The 23,534-nt window shown below is 43.2% G+C and overlaps 1 pseudogene; it reads right to left on the reverse strand.

Moving 5' to 3' along the window:
• Positions 1 to 15,373: 15,373 nt before the first annotated feature.
• LOC139051903 (uncharacterized) lies at positions 15,374 to 22,280 on the reverse strand (annotated as a pseudogene).
• Positions 22,281 to 23,534: the final 1,254 nt, after the last annotated feature.

The following is a 23,534-nucleotide window of genomic DNA, read 5'->3' on the forward strand; positions in this document are numbered from 1 at the left end:
AAAGGCCAAGACAAGGCACTGTGCAGTGAAACCTCATCGTAGCAATAAGACCCACGAAATGCACAAAATGCCCCATGCACAAACTGTTGCATTTTGGATATAGTTTGCAGCAGTTCGGGTAGCAGAACGCAGAGCCTACTCACCAGGCTATGGTGCCTAGTCGCGCTGCAAACGAAACCACACATGAGCACAGGCTGGCTAATGTCGGTGTCAGCAATGCTATGTTTAGCGAGCGAACTTTGATTCTTAATGAGGGGCACGACTTTCACATCAAACTAATTGAATAATATTCTTATGGAAAAAGCATTACTTATAATAGCTACGAGTGTAATTAAATTTACATTATTTTACTTGTACAAAAAACAAACACCGTTGAATGCGCCTCTGGCGGCTACTTTTAAAACCTCGTTATTGGCCATGTGATACGACCGCAACATCCTTGAGCTCAAACTCCCTTAGGAAGCCTCGCGCTCCCTTATGCTGAAGGAGTTCGTGGGTGCCCGTGTGACATGGGTCACATCAGTCAGCTTGCTAAGTGCAATGACAGTAAATTCACATTTAGTAAGCACAGCACTCTTCACTGTGCAGGTTGCAACATGCTGCATTTGTGTAGATTCATAAAAGTAGCATGCAAATCATGTTTGCATTTTTTACAAGTCACCGTGTTGAATTGCACTATGTGAGGAAGTCAAAATATTTTGAAGTAATTCTACTCTAAATTAGTGGCAACAATGCTCAGTACAGTTTAGAGACTGTTGGTGGTAGGACAGATGGATTCATCAACAGGAGTGTCACATTATGAGCATATGAGCAAAACGTGAACAAGGTGAATGCAATAAGTTTTGCTCATCGTCTTGAATTTCCATTTCCCGCATTCCCCCTGTTTCCCTGGACATCATGAGCAGGTATTTTGGCCCTGTTCCATTTTCCCTGAACGAGTGCAGAGGATGACAAGGGCTAAGACAAGGAAGGGCGGATGGTCATCTGTTTGAACAGCACAATTTTCAGTAATGACAGAATATCTCATTTATTATCTGAGGATCTGACAAGACAGGTGTATTATTGTTTAGTTGAATACTGCAAGAACCGGGCTGCGTACAGACATGTGTGCCAATTTCTAGAACTACAATAATTGAATGCACATTACAGCAAAAATGACAGCCAACCATGAGCGGAGGCATGGTATGGGTGTTGTGGTGACCTCTAACTAACAGCTGATAAGGAGAAACAAATGTGCAATGAACAATCCTTCATGACAAGCAGGAACGTCATGAACAAAACCAGAAAAGAATGAACTTTTCATTAATGGTTAGGTCCCACTTTGGATTTTTTGGGTAGGAGAAAGGACATGCCCGTCCTTGCCCTACGACTCTATAGTGCCCATGAGTAAGACTACTGAAAAGACTGACCAGTTCTGATGTCTGGTTTGCTGAGGGTTCATGCTGGGGCGACAAGTCCTCGTCATCACTGGAGCACAATAATACATCATCCAGCAGGTCATATCGCAGAGCATCAGCAGGATCTTCTTCTGTAGCAGAATCTGCTTCTTAATCCTAAAGGGACACTAAAGGTTACTATTAATTCAACGTGGACTGTTGAAATACCACCCCAGAAACCTCGAAACGCTTGTTTCGTGCCAAGGAGAGACTTATTTTAAGAGAAAATGCGTTTTGAAGCGTCCGCGTACCTCTAGCGCAGTTTAAATCGCCCGCCCTCCGATCGAGGAGTACTGACATCACGGTCTCATAGTGAGGTTGCGCCGTCGGTGAGTAGAACGGCGTCCACAGACGGCGCTACGGCTTTTCTGCGCAAAACGCGAACGCGCGGCCAGAAACGGAGCCAAGACAGAGCCAACAGCAGAGCGAAAGCTGTAGCATGGCGGCAGTATGATGGCTAGCGGAACGAAAAACGCGCGACCATAAGCTGGTACCTCATTCTATGACGCAAACTTCGACGCTCGTCGTGATGGACCCTGACAACGACACATTGGCTCGCGATGCTGGGTTCTACTTCAGCGATTTGAGCACTGACGAGCGCGACCTGCTGCTGAGGGCTCGCGCTGCCGGCGTCGTTGCGTACTACGACGGCGGCCTCGACACCGGCTCTCCGGAGCGGCAAAGCATCGAGGGGAGCAGCGATGCGACCTCGGGCGAAGAAGACAGTATGGACATGCCGTCGCGACTTTCAAGCACAGACTGGTACGTACAGATGCTTGTGCTGCATCGGTCGCTTAGAAACTTTACCTGCAATTCGCAATGCGCAGTTAAATCTAATCGAAACCTGCTCGTTTTCTCCTTCGCGGCCAGCTATGACGCGGCGTGTTATTTTCGTGTTTTAACAACTGGAAGCATTTCAGGGCCAAGCCCTAAACAAGCACGGTGCCTGTAGCTTCGTGTTGGACGGACGTATGAGTCGAGCTGTCCACAGTGCCGGACGCAACATTGCGAATTGCGTGTGTAATCTGTACCGGCTTCTGGTTCGTGCATTGCTGTTACTTTTACATTACACATTACAGGTGCGAATGTGGACACTGCCAGGTGCTCGCGAACTTCCTCGAGCACGAGTGTCTGTGCTGTCGCGAGATGGGTGCACCTGTAAGTCTCGCCCAACCGCAGGGTTGCATCACGGAACATCCAGACTTCAATGTTCTGTGTCTGAACATTGCCGTGCTCCGTGTGGCCTACCTGGAACTTCGTTCATGGGGGCACACCATGGACGATGAAATGCACAAGTAAGTTCTTGTTCTTGCACAGCTTTCTTTGGACCAATGAAATAAACGTGCATCGCTAAAACACATAGCTTATTAAACAAGCAAACACGTCAACTTTTTTAAATGCTGTTCGCCTACTCGGGTTGTTTTGGAAGGGACAAACAGAGAACACGAGGTATTTCTTTCAGTATGTTAACATAATTAGTTTGCAAACACAGCAAGATGAAGACTTCCAGTCGACAATTGTTGGCATCAGAAATGAAAATTTTTTGCACATCAAATCTCTAGATGTGTGTAGGGCAGGAGAGCATACATCAGGCACGTACCCAAGGAGGGGCCCGGGGGGGGAGGTGCCCCCCTTTCTCCTCCCGGCCACGCCTAAAGCACCACCAAATCAATCTTGAGACTTGCCAGCTATTCCGTGGTCAACACTGGGCTGCTTTACAGTATTGTTATGGCCAAGGCATAGAAGCGATCCCTGATCAGGTCAAGCGAAAGGTAAAAGTCACTGAACTGAGGGCGTGAAATTACCTTGGGGTGTATGCTTTCTCCCACCTAAAGAATGGCGGAATGTTTTCGCCTTTCACATTATTTCGATGTTTGTTTCAAAATCTGGAGGTGCTGCCATTAGAAAGGCCCCATTGATATATTTTCAACGATCTACATTTCCTAGTCATCCCTAAAAATTTCAAAATTTTAATCAAACCTTGCAATAACTCTTGAACCCATAAGCAATGTGAATGTCACCCGTTACCTCGTCTGGTTTTTCCCTTAAATGTAGAGTATTTTTCGTGGAAAAGTGGCAACGGGAAAAAAGAGTTGCAGAAATGGAAAAATATAAGCCGTTGTTTATGAAAATATTTATGGATGAAAATCTTTTTATTTAAAAAGGAAGTAGAGAGAATGCCGCCAGAAGTGGAGAATGATTCCGTGCGTTTTGAATTGCGCTTCTACAGTTATCAATCAAGCCGCCCGACGTAGGCACTTATTGGCTGTGCCTATGTGGGCGCTTTTCTAACCTTCCACGGCGTGCCTCATAATCAGAAAGTGGATTTGGCACATAAAAACCCCATAATAATAACCTTCCACGGTGGGCGCAGTACGTCTACAACCATAGCGTCCTGTGCTCCACACGGTTGTATGGGACTAGCGGCCACGCATCATTACACAACTTCCGAAATTACACTACGAGTCGGTTTTGACATAGAGTTTCGAACAATAAGTAACTCTGGTGCTTCAATTGTTGAGCCACCATGGAAATGATGGGAAGTACACATATTAGTCTGATCTTCGTGCTTGTGGATTTGTTTGTCACACCTTGTATGCATTGATTGTCATAAATTTCAAAGCAATGTATACTTTTCCAAGTGCAGAAGACGCTACAAACGCAAACAATCACTGCTAATTGCAACGGTTCAGCTTGTCGAGGTGGCCAAATCGAAACGCGCCTAGCATCTCAAAGTACTGGCGTGCCCGCAATAAATTCATAAGGGCGTTGTCACGTGTCGATGCGGGCGACCGCAGCATAATGATTTCAGTATCGGACGTCTATGCCTAGCGGTCCTGTGTTTGAATCCTGCGGTCGGACAATTTTAGTAATGTTTGTTTATTTAATTATTCACTGTGCGGTACATTGTTGAAAATGACGAGTTTGCAAAGCCGTATGAAGCCGAAAGAATGAAGTTTAGGCAAATCCGTGTACTTCCCATATTTGCCATGCTGGCTCAACTGCTCCCATTGCAGCTCCCTTAGACACTACCGCCAGAGTTCTATCTAGTAATTATTGTGTGAAACTCCAGGGGCCTTAGTACTTCACTTGGTAGAGCAGGAAACGAGGGACCTAAAAGAACTGCGATTGTTCTGCAAACACATCTTTCATTATAATTCATCCAGAGCTACTTAGAAAAACACTACTAGAAATCTTCATTTTGCTTGTTCTTGGCAGTGCCCTTTCTGTTCCTCTTACCTGCGTGAGTCAATGTGATGTGGTTCCTTAATTAATTAATTAATTAATTAGTATTCATGGCGCAAGGGCTACAACGGCCAAAGAGCGCCAGCAACGATGTTTAGTAGTGCAGTAGAATGTTATAAACCTGTCAGCGGGTATAGTGGGTTGCAATGCCTGTGATGTACTGCGGTGGCTGTAAAGGCCTAGGAATTAAAAACATGAGGCTTGCATTTCTTGGGAGAACTTAGGATGATCATGTAGGATTTCAGGCAGCGTAGAGAAGATGAGTTTAAAAGCGGCAAGACATATTCTTCAAAAAGTTCACATCATTAAGATAACTTAACAGCCGGTCGAGGGGGAACATCGGCTCAGCCGATAGGAAAAATGCAGGATGCATAGGTAAATTGGTGCGGTAAAGTTCAGGAAAGTATTTTTTTCGCGTAGCTTCCATGCCAGGGCATTGTATAAGAACGTAGATGACTGTGAGTTGATTTCCACATCTAATGCAGACCGGTGGATCATTACCGGTTAGCAAGTATGAGTGAGTTGCATATGTGTGTCCTATCCTCAGTCTCGACATCATTACTTCCTCCTGTCTATGCCGGTATACAGGTGTTTGGGTAATGTAGGGTTGGATGATGTGAAGTTTGTTATTGTTTTCTGTGTCCCAATCTTCTTTCCATGTGCGACGCAGTATTCCTCGAACAACAGGTTTCATATATGTATATGGTACATAACTTAAATCTATTTGGGGCCTTAGACCTGCTAAGGCCGCATTTGCGTCTGCTGCTTCGCTACCAGGTATACTAGTATGGCCAGGTACCCAGCAGATTATAATATGTAGCCCTCTCTTGTAGGCTAAGGTTAAGCTGCTGATGAGAGTGTTTATCACTGGATTCTTTCTTTGTTTTTCAATGTGTATTGACCGGACCACACTTAAGGCATGTGTGTATATTATCGATTGATTGATCTGTTAAGTTGTTATTTCTTTAACTGCGAGGAGTATAGCGTGAGCTTCAGCAGTGAAGATACTTGTGTATTTGTTTAATCTTAAATGGGCTACAAAATCTGGACCAATTGCAGCACATGATGTTGTTTCAGCAGTTTTTGAAGCATCAGTGTAAAATTCTGGACACTTGTACTTACTCTGTAGTGATAACAAGTGTTGTTTTACAGCTTCTTGGGGTGTATGCTTTTTGTTTATTTCGGTGAACGAGAAGTCACAATGTATGGTGACTGATTCCCATGGTGCTACTAACTCGTAAGGGTTATGCAGGTGAACGTCCGACAGCAATATGTTGTTTTCTTGACATAGCGAGAGTGCTTTCAGTGGAAATGGCTTTGCTAATGATGGCCGCTTTGCAAAGAGGGTTTGCGTTTCTGTGCTCTTCAACATTTTGTAACACGGGTGTTCTCGGTTGGAACTAATCTTAAGTGCGTACATAAAACTACAGTAGTTACGTTGTCGGTCTAGGTTCCACTGATTAGCTTCTACGTGCAAACTTGGAACAGGGCTAGTACGGAATGCACCTAGGGCCAGCCGCATGCCGAGGTTATGTACAGGATCGGGAATTTTTAAAACAGAACGTGAAGCTGATTGGTAAACAAGGTTCCCGTAATCGATACGTGTTCTAATCAAACTGTTATACAGCGAGAGCAAGCATTTCTTGTCAGTTCCCCACGACTGGTGCGAAATAATTTTGAGGATATTCATAGTTTTTAAGCATTTCATTTTTATGTTTTTTATATGTTGCACAAACGAGAGCTTATCATCCAATATAACGCCGAGAAATTTCTGCTCCTTTTTTACACTAAGCACATACCCGTTCATCGTAATATTCGGTTCAGGATGTATGCCTCTTTTCCGAAAAAATAACACGCATGTAATCTTTTCTTCACTAAAGCGAAAGCCATTCTTGTCCGCCCATTTTGAAAGCCTGTTCACTCCCAGCTGAATCTGCCTATCGCATATGGACAGATTGCATGATTGAAAACTTATCTGCATATCATGTACATAGAGTGAGTAGGATATAAATGGTGGGAGTGTTTTTCGTAGTGTGTTCATTTTAACTAAGAATAGTGTGCAGCTGAGCACGCCTCCTTGTGGTACACCGTTTTCTTGCACGAAGACTCTCGACACTGCAGTTCCCACCCTTACTCTGTACTTTCGTTCGGACAGGTAGCTTTTTATTATATTAAACATGTTGCCTGACACGCCATACGACGCGAGGTCTTGCAATATGCCATACCTCCAGGTAGTGTCATAAGCTTTTTCGAGATCAAAAAATACTGATAGACAGTATTGCTTATGAACAAATGCGTCTCGTATATAACTCTCAAGTAGAACTAGGCTATCTGTTGTACACCTTCCTGGTCTAAAACCGGCTTGGTGGGGATCCAGAATTCCATTGTATTCCAAAAAGAACATTATACGGCGGTTTGTCATTTTTTCAAACACCTTACATACACAGCTCGTTAGAGCGATAGGTCTGTAGCTCTGTACATAGGAGGGGTCTTTTCCATGCTTTAATATTGGCACTACTATAGCTTCCTTCCAGCAGGACGGCAATCGACCACTGCAGAAAATTTTATTGAACAGGTATAAGAGGCATTCAAGTGTTTCCTCGGGTAGGTGCTTGACCATCTCATAATTAATACTGTCTAATTCTGGCGCAGAGTTTTTGCAGTTGTGCAAAGCTATTTTTAATTCTTGCATCGTGAATGGGCAATTGTACCCATCGCTAAGGGATTTTCGGAAGGAGAAGGGTATTGACTCAGCTAATTTTTTATAGGTTAGGAATGCTTTTGTGTACTTCGCGCAACTTGATATGTGTTCAAAGTGTTCGCCCAAAGCATTTGCTTGCCATTCTAATGTAGTAGCAGTGTCATTTACCACGGGCAAGGGTAGTGTGGTATTCCCCTTCAGCCTTCGAACCCTACTGTACACTTTCTGGCTATCTTTGTATGAGTTTATTGAGCCGATATAATTTCTCCAACTATCTCTCTTGGCTTCCCAACGAATACGTCTTCCGTTTGCTTTTGCACGTTTGAAATTTATAAGGTTTTCTTCTGTTGGATATTTGGAAAACGTACGCCAGGCTTTGTTTTGTTCTTTTCGTGCTTGCTTGCACTCTTCATTCCACCAGGGCTTAGGATTCACTATTTTACCAGAGGTTTGTGGTATCGATTGGTTCGCGGCATGAATAAAGTGTTCAGTTATATAGGCCGTCATTTCTTCAATGTCAAGCTGCCTTATGGATTCAAGGGATATACATGCGAGCTCTTTGAATTCTGCCCAGTTTGCAGCATTTAGTTTCCATTTTTTTGGATTCACAGGTGGGTCATACGTATGTATTGCCTCTAAGAGAACTGGAAAATGGTCACTTCCAAATGAGTCTGTGAGAGCTCTCCATTCAAGCAATGGCATAAGTGTTGCAGAGCCAACCGCCAGATCTATTGAGGAGTAGGTGTTATGCGTAATGCTATAATAAGTCGGAAACTTTTTGTTAAACAGGGATGCTGCAGAGGTTAGAAGGAATTTTTCAATTACGCGGCCTCTTGCATTACAGCGTGAGTCCCCCCAGAGTCCACTATGGGCATTAAAATCACCAACCACAATATACGGCTCAGTAAGCTGGTCTATTAGTTTTTCAAACTCAGTAATGTCGAGCCTCTTGTCTGGTGGGATCTACAAAGAGCATACAGTAACAAGGCTATTAAGCAAAATAGCTCGTATGGCTACTGCTTCATAAGGCGTGTTAAGTTGGAGATTTTGGCATGCAACAGTCTTTGATATTATTATTGCCACGCCACCTGATGCAGCATGTCCATCATCACGGTCTTTACGAAAAATTCCAAACTGAGTTAGAAAGTTCGAGTCTTTTGATTTTAAGTGCGTCTCCTGAACACAGAACACTCTAGGCTTATATGTAGATAACAATTCTTTGACGTCATCTAGGTTATGCAAAAGCCCTCTGGCATTCTATTGCAATATCTGAACATCCATTATGACAAAGGTGTTTTTGGAAGTGTTCTGTGTAGAGTGATAATGTTATTTAGGTTTTGGTGGAATTATTCGAGGGTTTTTTTTTTTCTTTTTTACGTTCCCCAAGCAAGCTGCGCTTGTCTTTTGGTGCCACTGGCACCGATGTACTTGCGTCAACCTCCATCTCCTTCTGAGAGGCGGTGGAGGCAGGGTCACGAGGCTCTGAGAGTCGTGTCTCGGGCCTCGATTTTTGCACAGTAATGCAGCCCTGCGAGAGCAAGGTCTGCGTGTTGTTGGATTTGGCAGCACTGGGTGCTGCCTGTGTGGGGGCAGAAGAAGTCCCCCGTGGTTCACTGCGTGTGACCAGGGCGGGCTCTTTAGGCCGTTGTGAGAGGGCCCCCTGCCTCGTCACAGCGGCAAAACTTTCGTTGCGAGGAAATGTAAGTCGCTTTCGTGCTTCAGAGAATGTGATGTTTTCATTTATCTTAAGCGCAATGATTTCTTTCTCCTTTTTCCAGATTGGGCATGATTGTGAGAATGCAGGATGATCCCCTTCACAGTTCGTGCAGTGTGATTCAGCATTACAATTATCTGATGGATGATCGTTAGAACTGCATTTGGCACACGTTAATTTTCCTCTGCATGTCTGAGAGCTGTGCCCAAACCTCTGGCATTTGAAACAACGTCTAGGATTGGGGATATATGGCCTCACACGGATTTTCACATAGCCTGCTTCGACTGAGTTTGGTAGTGTGGTGGAGCCGAATGTAAGGATTACATGTTTTGTAGGGATTTCGGTGTCATTCCGACGGATCATGATTCTTTGAACTTTCGTCACATTTTGTTCTGCGAAACCTTCAAGCAATCCTTCCTCACTAAGATCAATCATGTCTTCATCAGAGATTACCCCACGAACACTGTTCATCGAACGGTGCGCCGTGACAGTTACTGCTATGTCACCAATGAATTTGAGGTCTGTAAGCTTTTTAAGTTGTTCTTTGTCGTTCAGTTCCAGAAGGATGTCGCCACTAGCCATCCTTGTAGCTTTGAATCCTGGGCCTAATGTGTCTCTTAGGCACTTCGAAACTTTGAAGGTGTTATACTGCCGTCACTGTGGATTACATGGTACTTTGCAAAGTTGTCGTAGCTCTTGAAGAAAAATCGAGTGGTTGCTTCGATGCGCCCCCTTTTTAGAGGACGATCAGTTAGAGAAATGGATGGAGTAGCCATAAAAAGTATTTGTCTTCGGCAGCAGCGCCAGCCGCCCACCACCGAGCCCAACATGGGGACGCCACAAGGCTTGTATCTCAAGACTTGCGAAAGCCAGCTGTACGCCACTACTATAACCGTACATGGTGTAACCAAGGCTGGTTAGCCACACAAGGTTAACCCTCGCCGCCAGGAAATTAGAGTAGAAAAAAAAAGATAAGGAAAAGAGTGGAGAGAAGGAAAGGTGCACAAGAAAGATTATAGATGGAGAGGGGGACAGGAAAAGGCGACTGCCGATTTCCCCCGGGTGGGTCAGTCCGGGGGTGCCGTCTGCGTGAAGCAGAGGCCAAAGAGGTGTGTTGCCGCCGCCGAGGGGCCGTAAAGGTCCAAACACCCGGCATTGGCTCAACCCCCAGGATCCCCTTTTCCCCGGACACGGCTAAGCCGCGCACGGCTACACGCGGGAGGGTCCAACCCTCGTATGCTCGGGTATGTGGTGTCGCAAGACACCAAACGCCTGCTTACGCAGACGCCCCTGCGGGGGATGTGGTTCCTTGTTTGCTTGCCAATTAAAGCAGAGGTGTATACCACAGGCGTACATGTCAGATGCACCTTGTTTCTTTTCCATTTTGAGGGTTTGCGACGCGCCTTTAAGTAAGCGATGGAAAACTTTAAAGTTTGTACTAGTAAAAGTAGACCCGCCCCCGATTTTGCATAGAAACCTTGGGGGTTCCCCCCCCCCCCCCTACCGAAAAAAAATTCCGGGTATGTGCCTGGCAAACATATAGTTTGATCAAGCTGATGCTCATCCAGGAGGCCGCAGGTACCATCGGGGAGACGTCTATAGTTTTTTGTTGTAAAGTTGATCTTCCAAATGAATCCAAATATGCTTCTGATGCCCTTAATGCAATTCATATTGCATACAGTTGTTAAACCCAGATTGTTACTCCTCTGGTGCACCTACTTTCAGCATTGGTTAAGAAACAGCTGCACATCAAAGCATTGTCTCATTTATAATGGTCACGCGCATTGTTTTATTCACATTATTTGCCATAGTGGCCTCATCACGCACCTTGGAATTGTCAAGGCTTCACTCAGGAATACTTAGTCGGTTTGTCTGTACAAATACAAATACAAATACCTTTATTTCAACATCAGGGATGTTAGGGGTGCACCCAAAAAGCCTATAACTGGCTTGACAGAGGGGCGCACCCCCGTACATAAAAACCGGCAGCAACAGAACATGGACAGAACAATAGTAATAAAAAAAGACTACAGTGCATAGGTAAACATCATATTCAATAAATATTAGTGAACATCTTCTTGAAATAACAAATTAATAAATGAAGGCGGCAGAATTAACACGATACGCTCAGGAACACTAAGAATGCAAAATGAAGAATAACAATAAGAGAAGAAAAAAGAGAGGAAGGAGGTGCGTAGTAAAAAACAACCGTATCGTAAGGTTTTCAGTGCTCATTGCGCCGATTAAGAAATGTTGGTATTATATGTTGGAGCATTTGACGACCGTAATTAGTACGAAAGGATGGCACATGCCAGACGTCGTTGTTACGTGTTGTGTAGTAATTAGCTTTGGGCCGTAAGTTAGCTGTGTCATCAAAGAATGTTTCATGATTTTTCCGTTTTCTTTCATGTCGTTTACTTAGCAATAAATTATATAGGTCATTAATTGGTGTTACTTTTAATGGTGCGAAAAGAGGTTGAGTGTGAGCAGTAAATGGGGCATTCGCAATGATACGAATGACCTTTTTTGTATTTTCTGTAACCTATATGTATTTCACCATGTTGTTGTACCCCACACCAGATGACAATATGAAAGGTTAGATAAAAATAGTGCATTATAAACTAAAAGTCTAACACTCAGAGGTAGTAGAGAGCGGACTCTGTATAACATGCCTGTGCATTTTGCAAGTTTTTTAACCAGATTGTCGATGTGTATGTCCCATGAAAGATTGCACTGCAGTGTCACACCCAGACACTTTACTGACTCCGCTATTTCAATGCTTTGAAAACCAAGCGTTAGTGTAGGTAAGTGTTCTAGTGGTTTGTTCTTAGGTCTAAAAAGTACAGCTTTGGTTTTGGTAGCGTTAATTTTCAATAAAGATTTAGTACTCCATTCGACCAGTTTGCGCAGAGTTTCATTAGCGTTTAATGTCAAGTTATTAAGTGTTTTAGCCCTAAAAAATATGCTGACATCATCTGCATACATTATACATTTAGCGCTGTTGTCAATATTCACAATGTCGTTGATATAGATGTTAAAGAGTGTAGGTCCGAGAATACTGCCTTGGGGCACCCCAGAATGAATGGATCTAAAGTGCGATGAAGAATTGTTAATTACAACCCGTTGCTGGCGGTGCTCTAAATATGTTATTAAAAGCTGAAGGAATGTGCCGCGAAATCCATAGTGTTCAAGTTTAAGGAATAATAGGTTGTGATTTATGGAGTCGAATGCGTTGGAAAAATCCACGAAAACCCCGAGAGTTAGTTGTTTTCTTTCAAATGACTCTAATATAATTTCCTTCATGGTTAATAATGCTGTTTCTGTTGATTTTCCTGCGACAAAACCAAACTGGGAAGCTGATATGACTTTGTGCTTGTTAATAAAGCTTGTAATGCGCACTGATAAAAGCTTTTCAAAACATTTCGAAAAAACTGGTAAGATCGATATAGGTCGGTAGTTGGAGAAATTATTTTCGTCTCCTCCTTTAAAAATTATGGTAACCTTGGCTACCTGAAGCTTTTTCGGGAATGTTCCTGAGGAAAATGCCAAGTTTATTATGTATTCTAATATCGGTGCAAGTATGTGCGATGTGTACTTCGCTGGCAATATTTGGAGGTCGTTACTTTTACTGTTTTTCAGCGATTGTAGGACCGACAGAACTTTGTTTGTTGTAACAGGGGTTAAAAACGCGGTTTCGCTAACCTTTTGACTCATGCTGCTTAGGTTGCTGCTTAGGTTGGGCTGCGTGCCGTCTGCGATGGACACGAAGAAATCATTGAAAGCATCTGCTAGTTGAGAGCCGGATAAGTGAGTGCCATGTGTGACTATTTCATCTACTACAGTCTTCTTTATTAAGTTGAGCAAATTATTGAGCCTCCCCCAAACAATATCGGAGTGCTTTATTACTTCGTCGTTAAATTGGTTACTCATATAATTCCTTTTGGCTTGCCGATTAATACTGTTAGCTTTATTTCTCGCAGCTTTAAACTTCTTCAAATCGTCAATATCTTTTGTTTTTAGAAAGCGCTTAAAAAGTATGTTTTTATTTCGTACTGCCTTTAGGCATTCCTTGGTTATCCACGGCTTACGCGCCTTCAAAGCTCGCACTCTTGTTTTGTATGGACAAGTCTCACAATACAGCTGCTTGTAGGTGGAAATAAAAGTACCATAAGCTTTATCAACATTGGTTTCCTCATAGACGTTGCTCCAGTTTACTTGCGACAGTTTATCATAGAACGTTTGTAAAGTAGTCTGGTTTATGTCTTGAACACGCATAGCAAACCTTGTAGGTTTGTTAGGGGGAACTGTGTGATTTGTAAGTAAATAAATTGGTAAGTGATCACTAAGATCAGCTGCCAGTGCACCGGATATTGACAATTCATCACATGCATTAGTAATGAAGGTGTCTAGTAACGTTGATATTTCGGGCGTAATGCGTCATTTTAGGCATCATTTTTCTATTTTTTTTAGCCAGCCTTCTCATTGTGACATCGGGCCACTAAGCCTCTTGATGTACACATACTGCATGACATATCCCAACAGCAATGCTAATAGATGTTGAAACAGCTGTTTGGCAAAACACTTTGTTTATTCATGCAGTGATAGAAGCAGTTCAGGATGGTTAGGAATTTAGAAGGAATCCAACAAATAGCAGATATGTCTGTATTTAATTACTAGGACTATTGATCTATAATGACTACTACATATTAAAAATGACAGTTAGAATGCTAGATATACAAAATAAAAATACCAATGGACAGTCGAGTATGCTCATTCATAAAGTAATGCAGCAAAAGAGGTCAAGGTTTATGCGTACAAAATATCTTTGGGTTGAAAGTGGCAAAATGGGTGGCAATAAGATGTTACGGATGGGTAGAAGAATAGTTCGTGTTTTTAAACAATTACTAATACACATGGTTGACATGGATGGATTCACTGACACCAACAGGAACCTCCTAATAGAACTGTGAGCAACACATTCATGTTATAGTAAACATACAAACAATGAAAAACTGATATCACATTGGATTTGTACACTGGCTGTCGACTGCTACTTAATGTTGAAGTAAAGTTATGGCACATTATGTAACGTAATATATGAGCAGGGCACTAGCCACTTAAAAAGACATTATAAATGTATTTACATTGAACATGGAGCAGTTTTATGAGAAAAAAACTTGTAGGGAGAGAGCACCCCCTTCTAGGCTTGTGAAGTAAAGCCACTATAGTCCAGCTGGCTGACGAATAGATCTACAACTGTGCTTGTTTACTTTCAGTGCCTGGTGGGCACTTATTTAACATGGGATGCAAGTTGAACTGAGGCCACAAAAAATTGTATTAATAATATCAATAAAAAAATGCTTGGGGCCCATAGCCTGCAGCCTCTTCCACAGAGGCTACTCACAGCATCAATCCATCTAACCAAGTGAAGTGCCTTCAATTCACTCAATGTTTCTATGCAAGTGTGTTATAATTGTTTTGTATTTTTTTCTTTACAGAAGGTACCGGTACACAGCGTACAGGCAATTTGTGCGCTGGCTGTGGGGGCGGCTTCGAAAAGGCGAACGTTTTGTGTTGCCATCGTGTGCTGTCGCGAAAATTCGGGTGACGTTCCCCACAGAAACGCCCACAGGATTCAAGTACCCAGAGTATTAGAGGGAAAGAAAATTGTGGAAGCAGCGCAGTGTCATCGATAAATCGCAGTGCACATTTCAGTTCCTCATCAGATATCGAAAAATGTTCTGCTTACCTGTCAGCATGTATCACTAGTCACAAGGTTGTCAGTTTTTTTAAGCTAAAGCGCTGAGCAGTAAAACATTCTGTATTCTTGTTGATGATGTGTTTCGTCACTGACGACATAATGGAAAATTTAGTGATGACTAGAATGCCAGCGATGTGGCAGAGTAGGAAGAATCATGTGTGTATGTTTAACTCTTTCCTTACCAGGAATGAGGAAATCAAGCAATTTGACATATTGTTTACACGTTTCATCAGAACAGGAAATAACAATGTTCTCTCCTGTCAGGCCGTTTCCTTTGTTTTGGCATTGTTTTCTAAAGCGACACAACAAAGTAATTTCTTACAACCACACTAACGCTGCACTCAGTCAAAGTGAAGCTACATTTGCCCGTCTAACTAGGATACAAGCTAACATTTTTGTATCGTACGGGTTGCGGCTAGTGCTTTTTGGAATGAAATGATCACTTTGAAAATGAGCACATTGTTAACGGTCAGGGAACAGTCACGAAAATGTGTGATGCCGATCTGTGCACGGCATCAGAACTTGAGGAACCGTGCTTTGTGTGCAGCTACAAGGTCTCTCTTGGGCACTCTTTGGTCATCCCGAGATGAGAATGCAGCTGGAACACTTTCCTCCACTTGTGCAAGTGCTTTGGAGAATGTTTCATACTCTGCGCACAGCTCCATCACTTTCTTGTGCAGGTCTTTCACATAGTCTAAAAAAAGAAAAGTTCAACAGATTATTACATTTCTACCCTTTCATACCTGCACACACCTAAAAGGGCGACGTCCTAAGGCATATACAAACATTTCATATACTATAGTTGATCCAGAAATAAGGTTACCATCAATTTCACAAATAGACAACATTGCTTAATCTCATGAAAATTAGCATCATTAGAAAAGTGAAACTTTACTCTATTTTTCTACATAATCGCCATCTTTCTTCTACGCATTTTTGCAGACTGCTCCAATTTTTGTACCCCAATGTCATAGACCTCCGCCGCCAGCCCGTTGAGGAAGCGTTTCAGCTCTTTGACTTCATCGTTGCTCCGGAAGCATTGGCCATTCAAATGTTCCACGTTATGTATCGCGGAGTGTCTGTCATTGCGCCCTTTCAGTGAGACATCTCTATGATGTACAGCTTTTGGCAGTACATGGCAATCTTGAGCAAAATTCCACTGATCTGGCAAAATGTCTTCATTGGACAGACTGCCATGAAGGTTAAGAAAATTTCTGTGAAAAACAGCTGTCGCAGTCACATCACACTCCATTGCAAGAGATATCGATGCTTTTGGTAGACAGTACAGGAGGACTAAAACATTCCCTTTTTTGCAAACATTGCTGCATAACATATTGCAATAGTAGGCAAAGCATAGCACAGCAAGTATTTTCAAATGGACTTGCCAAATGTGGGAGCTGTCTTGAGTGCACATGCTGTCGAGGTACTTTGCCTGACCTTGGAGGACTTTATGCGCCACTGTTCTGCACCATCACAACTCCTTCCTTGCTCTCGCTGGGAGTTCTCATTGAAATGAAGCGCAGCAATTAGTGTGCTAGAAAATTATTTTGTCTCAGCATTAATAATCCACTGTAGTTTCATTGCTAGAACATTAGCTTATGCAAACTCACCGGGCCTTCATGCCTTCATATGTGAATGCAGTATACTTTGGGGCAAAACCATTTAGAACACTGTGGAACGACTCCAGGCTGTATGTCTAAACAGATGGTGACAAGTGGCAGATGTCTTTCAGCAACAGTGGTGCTGCCACAATGCGCTCAATTTGCTTGTAGGCTGGAGAGTCTGACAAGAAAGGGAATGATAAATACAGCTCTTTTATGCACTTTATCTTGGTGCTCTTTGGTTATTTATGCCTACCAGCAGTGAGCCATCGCATGCGGCGGGATTGTCCATGAAGACAGCGGGGGTACAGGCCACCATGTCATTCATGTCTGTTCTTAATGTGATTCAGCATGCTACTCCATGCCGCCACCAGCATGTCCCCGTTGCCACCGCAAGCGCATGCACACCAGTACAGGTGATTGGTGATGGCTTGAGTCCATTCTGTAATGGCACTGCATCCAGCCCTTCGGGAAGCTGGAGTCAGCTTTTTCCTGATGCCTGAAACAAGGCAACAGCACAATACACTATTGCTCCATGTCAGGTGGATCTGCATTTTGCGTACCATAAGCCTCGTAAAGATATAGCAGCACTGGTATGCTTTGTGCGAACCAAGGTTGCAAGCAAGCTCATTAAAGGAATCATGTGCCTGAGAATCTAACCAAGGCTGATACAGCTTGAATACTAAAGAGGTATGAACAGAGGAGCCATGAGGGCAGTGGATAGCCTACCGCGATAAAAGCCATACCACTCCTTCAAAATTCCAAGTCAACTTCCTGTAGGAGCTGAACGAACAATGTGCACACAACAGGCATGTAGTAGTATTTATTTATGGACTAGTTCAGTTTCAGGAAATTTTGATATAGTGTAAAGAACAACGCAGACAAATGGGCCAAGTGCTGAATAAGAAGTATGACTTTTTACAAAGCACAATTGTTCCTCCTTATCTGAAATCCTTTTCTGGTGAAATTTGTCACGCTAAAGAATTTATGCTTCGTACTGAAATTTTTTTCATCACCAGGCTTAGCCATGATCATGATCGCATGACAAGTGTATGACGACACTCATGAGACATGGACAATGAAATTATGAATAATGATGCCGATGGAATGATGAAGGCAGTACAACGAAAGTATCATGATCACGATGGGGTGACGAAAGCAGTATAATGAGCACATTACGACAAACGTGACCATGTTGCAATAACCATCACAGCAGCGGCATAATCGTGATTGTATGAATTTCCTTTTCTTAGCATACGTATCCACTGAACAATCCATTATACAATGGCATGCACATTCAGTAAGTGCACTAGGTGACGCACAGGCCATCTGTTGTAAGCGAACAACATGAATTTCTTCGTACCCTTTGCAACATGCCACACATCGAAGTGATGATCGATGTCCGGACGTTGCAGCCGCATGTGCTTCTTAATTCCCGAGTGGCAGTGCGTAGTCAATGAGCCCACAGTCACGCCTTGATCAGAAAGAAATTTGAGACCTCTTACGAGGCCCTCTTTTTCCATCTGGGCACTTGCCTGCACTTGTTCACTCTGCAAAACAGGAATGCACAGAAAACACCGCTCGTATTGATATCATCATCAGCCTGGCTATGCCCACTGCAGGGAAAAGGCCTCTCCTATGCTTCAGCCACCCCGGTCATGTACTAATTGTGGCCATGTTGTCCCTCCAAACTTCCTAATCCCATCCGCCCACCTAACTTTCTGCTGCCTCCTGCTTTGGAGTCTTTGGAGTCCCCTTTCTTATGGATTAAGATTATGTTGGCGTCCTTCCAAGATTCTGGTACACTTGAGGTCATGAGGCATTGCGTATACAGGGGGGCCAGTTTTTGTAGAACAATCTGCCCACCAACCTTCAACAAATCTGCTGTTACCTGATCCTCTCCAGCTGCCTTCCCCTTTGCATAGCTCCCAAGGCTTTCTTTACTTCTTCTGGCGTTACTTGTGAGATTTCAAATTACTCTAGACTATTCTCTCTTCCATTATCATCGTAGGTGCCACTGGTACTTTATAAATCTCTATAGAACTCCTCAGCCACTTGAGCTATATCATCCATATTAGTAATGATATTGCCGGCTCTGTCTCTTAACGCATACATCTTATTCTTGCCTATTCCTAGTTTCTTCTTCACTGCTTTTAGGCTTCCTCTATTCTTGAGAGCATCTTCAATTCTATCCATATTACACTTCCTTATGTCAGCTGTGTTTCGCTTGTTGATTAACTTGGAAAGTTCTGCTAGTTCTTTTCTAGCTGTAGGGTTAGAGGCTTTCATACATTGGTGTTTCTTATTCAGTGCCTGGTATTTCAGGTATTAATATACAGCCTGAAAAATATAATCGTAGCAATACCCAGTTTAGAAATCTCGAAAGAAGGACCACCTCTTTACTGCGATGAGCCACTGAACGGCTCGGATCGCATGTCAACGTTGCATGCCATATTTTAGTTGGCTGGGGTAAATGTTGCTTGCATAATAAGACCTATCATGAAAGTATCTGAACTGCTTTTTGCTTGACTTACCTCCTTCACTTGAACTTGCTCTGTATGTATGATTTTTCTCTTTTCAGGGCACAGGAAGGAGTATGAGAGGAACTTGGCGCTGTGGCCAGGGGAATCACATCGCCCATCCCCGCAAAGCTGCAGGCTGGTATCGCTGAGCTCTGTCAGCAAAGTTTTCTGATGCTCATCCCAGACCTGTAAGGAATTCACGAGTAGAGTTCAAGCACAAAAGTGGCACAGGGGACAGAGAGATTTGCTAAAAGAATTCACGCTGGTAATGAGCACGGGAAGGTTAAAACTGCGCAAGAAGACAAATACAAGTAGAAGGAACACACAATACACCACGAGTGCAGACTTGTGTATTCCTTTGCTTCCCCTAGTTTGTTCATGCAGTTTTAACCTTCCTTCAAGTGTGAACCAACCAGTTAGCAAGAATGTCCTAATGAGTGCGCTTCACAGTGATTCAAAATGTGACCGGGGACGAGGACATAAATAGATGCTTGAAAGAACGGAACATTGGGCAAGTTGGTTGCATTCATAGTAACGGGCAGGTCGAACGATAACGACAAACAACTGCGCAGGACGAGCACTGAACTCCAACTGCATTTTATTCACAGAAATTGCTTGTTTTAATAGAAAAAAAGATACATGAACCCAGCTATGACACGACGATAACGACAGTAGAAAGAGATACAAACCTTGAGGATAACGCAGACTTATAAATGCAACAAAACTGATCAGGTACATTAAAAAGTGACACTAGTTAAAAATCATTGCTTGTTAAAAACTATGCAAGGTTACTTGCTTTCTAAATTTGATACCGATGTCTGCCTGATGCACGCGATTCCTTTTTTATGTATGTGCTATACCTCGACTAGTTCACATGCCAATTTTTAGTGATGCTGATGTGATTTTGCAGCACGGGAATCAGAGGACCCACAAGCTGGCAGAGGCATGCAACATAAAGAAAAGAGGAATCATGCGTGTCAGCCAGACATCAATATCCGTTTTACAATCCAAAGTAACCTTGTCGCACAAGTACTGGTCAGGTGCATAGTTTTTGAGAACGTGATTTTCAACTAGTCTCTCACATTTTCATGCATCTGGTGTCCACACATACGTTATTTATATCTTTAAATCCGTGTTGTCCTTGCGGTTTGTTTCCATCTGTCTTTTTGTTCATCTTGTATAATACCTGGATTTCCTTCTTGTGTAATAGCTGGGTTTACTAACTTTTTGTTTGTATTCCAACAGGCGTTTTTTGGGAATTAAATGTAGTTATATCAGGGATCATTCCGCACAGTTTGTTGTCCTCATCGTTTGTGCTGCACATTACCATAAGTCGACAAGCAGAGAAGGCCAGCCTGTGACATTACATTGAGACGGTCTATTACAAACGATAGTGTAAATGCATTGTACACGGGAAACAAATGAATAATGAAGCTCAGCACAGATTAATTAAGCACCAGTGAAAATATGACTTGCTATTGCCTGCACAGCATGCCCATGATCGTCGAAGATAGCATTTATTTCTGCAGTAATGAAATAGGTGGATTGCTCATTCACAGTGTGCCTTCCCACACTATCTGGGCTTCTTCAAACAAAGATTGCACCCCACAGGCATGACAACGATTCACTAAAATGCCTAGTTCATCATTGTGCACATTGTTATTGTGCTCATGCAGAGGGTCATTTAAACATAATGCATCTGTTTCCTGGCAACACATTTGCATTTTCTTTTGTGTTGCATTGGAAATATAGTGTTTATGTGGGATGGAAGGTAACTATTTGCACTCCTACATGCTGTTCAATATTTTTTTAAGGCAGGAAACAAGATGCATGTAGGGTGTTAGTAATACCTTGTCATACTTGCAAGTTACCCTTTCCGCCTAACAGCCAGAAACATAAGCTTGTCATGTTTTCATTGGTGTTCTATCTATGCTGCACTTCAATTCTTTGTTTCTAGCATACGGCATGTACACGTGTAGCACATGTATACTACAGAGACCCATCAGAAAGGCAGTGCCTGTCTTCGCCTACTCAATAATTTTTGTTCTTGTCCCAAGTAGTGCAGTTACATTTTCAATTATGCAGGACAAATTTGCTGAATTTCTGACGTTACGAAGTTACATTCTTCAGCCATACTCATCTGAGCCACCAATGCATTACATTAGCTTACACAGTACTACCAGGACCAGTTTTCACCGAATAGCCTTATGAAAAAAATATATCATTTGGCTGAAGGAAACGCTTTCCTGCAACAACCAACACTTACAATTTTTTTCAGTTACATTCCTGGCAGTAATAGAAGAAAGGAAAAAAATTGATATTGGTTCCCTTGGCGTGGAATGCCGAAGTCTGTAAAAGTTGTAATGTCAGCGATATAGAGGTTCTGAATAAAATGAAAATGGCAATCCAATTTACTGTTCTTTCATTACTGATGCAATGCAGTGCACAACATCATAATAATGTATGTTCACATTGGTGAAAGTAATACGCAACCGTGCGTTGGAACACTGGACCCAACCAGATCGACGACACAAGCGATTGCACAAATGGGACCAAGAAATGAAATTTCGTATGCCTCACAAGTTCAAAAAAAGCCACACAATCACGGTGCACCGGATTCGCCATGGTGTCGCATTCACGAACTGTTATAGACAAACGATAGGTGCCAGTGATACTAGCCCAAACTGAATACTGCGCGGTGCCAGAAACACTTGAACATATATTTTGCGTGTGTCCCGCGTACATGCAACAACGATAGCAACTTGTCTCTTCCATTGCAGCGATCCATAAGAGACCGCTATCAGACGAGTTTCTTTTAGGTACTTGGCCTAATGCAAACAGCGCAGCCCTGGTAACAAGTGCCGCTATTGCTTTTCTCCAAGCCACTGAGCTGGAGGCACGGCTTTAGAGATGCCACAACTCTGAATTTGTCTATACGCATCTCTTCCTTATACCATCATCACTCATCAGCCCTTTTCCTCCCTGTCCCTTCTCCCCAGTGTAAAGTAGCATGCCAGAGCAAGTTATAGCTCAGGCCGACCTCTCTGCCTTTCTGTAAATAAATTTCGCTCTCTCTCTCTTGGTGAAAGTAAGCACAGAACTAATACTCAGGTTCGAAATAAAGTGCCTTTTGAGCATATTTGAATGGTGCCAGAGGTACTGCAGGTTGGCATTATGAAAAGTGGAAGCTGTGCATTTACCGTGGTGACTGAAGGAAGAAGGTATGCCTTCTGGTAATTGAAGAAAGCCTGGTCGCTCATGACTTGCGCACCCATCAGCCGCATCATCTTGAGAGCACTAGTAGGACTTGAGCCGGAAAAAGCAGAGCCGTTGCCAGGTCGATGTTGCCCCTCGGCTTGGTTCCAACAAGTGGCTGGCTGGACCACGTATGCACATGTACGTGTGGACATTCAGTTTCTGCTGTAATGCGTGTGCCAGTGTAAAACAGCTTCACTGTGCATGAAGCTGATAAACAAGTGCGGCACTGACTCAGAAGGGTGACCAGGCAGGTGCTGTGGACAAGGAAGTAGTCCTTCCGGTTTGCATGCGCATCTTCGTCGCTTCTGGAAAAGGAAGTGCTCACTGTCAGGTTTCACAAATATATGCATTTGACAATACACACTGTTTACACCATGATTAATAAATTGCCTCACTATATCTGGGAAGTACTGTTCCATAAATTATGCTGCACCAATTACTCCAGGAAACACTTCTTGTGATGACACTCATAATAGAAAGCGCTAGAAATAATTTTGTGAAAGTTTCATCCTGATTGTGAGGGTTTTTTTCCTTATAAATTCTTACGGTAATCTTGAACCTTGCTCTCTAATTTGTGTTGATTAAAGTTACAAAAAACACTGTCCAAAGTCAAGCTCGAAGACTTATGGCATTTGATCTCTTTTTTGCAAAGGGGAATGGTTCTAAGAAACGGAATTAGTGTCGGGAGTTGCTACTCCATCTCTTTATCATTGCATGTCACTATTATTGAGCATGGGTTCCTATGTAGTAAAATATGAGTCCTGCTCACTCATCAGCTAATGTTGCATCCAAGGTACAAGTCGAGTTGTCTGGCTCATATGTCGTGTCATGCCTGTCAGCTTTGCAAGCTACCGGTGATGCATCAGGTGAGTTGAGAAAGCTGGGGCCGAATCTTATAACGGTTCGGTTGGGGGACCGTTCCTTTGGCCTCACCTGATTGGCCAAAATTTTGATTACGTCACAGGTCGTCAGAGGCAGCGGGGCGGTATCACAATTTTCGAATACGTCACGCATCTGTCAATCATCTTCAAAGCGAACCGGTCGTAGGAAGCGGCGAAGGGGTAGTTCGCTTTGGGTTCCGTTGCTGTGGCTGGGCTGTTGGCTTGTGACCCTGGCCGCGCGCGCCGGTCGCGCGTCCCCGGAGACACGCGGGCGTCGCGCGCGCTTGCGTTGGTTGCTTCGGAGGCTGTTACTTGCCTTCGTCGTCTGCTTGGCGTTGCTCTTTCGGTGTCGACCACGGCTGGAAATGCGATACGCTTTCGAAGAAGTGACGGATAATGAGTTGCACCGCCCTT

Source organism: Dermacentor albipictus, unplaced genomic scaffold (assembly GCF_038994185.2).
Source record: "Dermacentor albipictus isolate Rhodes 1998 colony unplaced genomic scaffold, USDA_Dalb.pri_finalv2 scaffold_15, whole genome shotgun sequence".
Lineage (NCBI taxonomy): Eukaryota > Metazoa > Arthropoda > Arachnida > Ixodida > Ixodidae > Dermacentor > Dermacentor albipictus.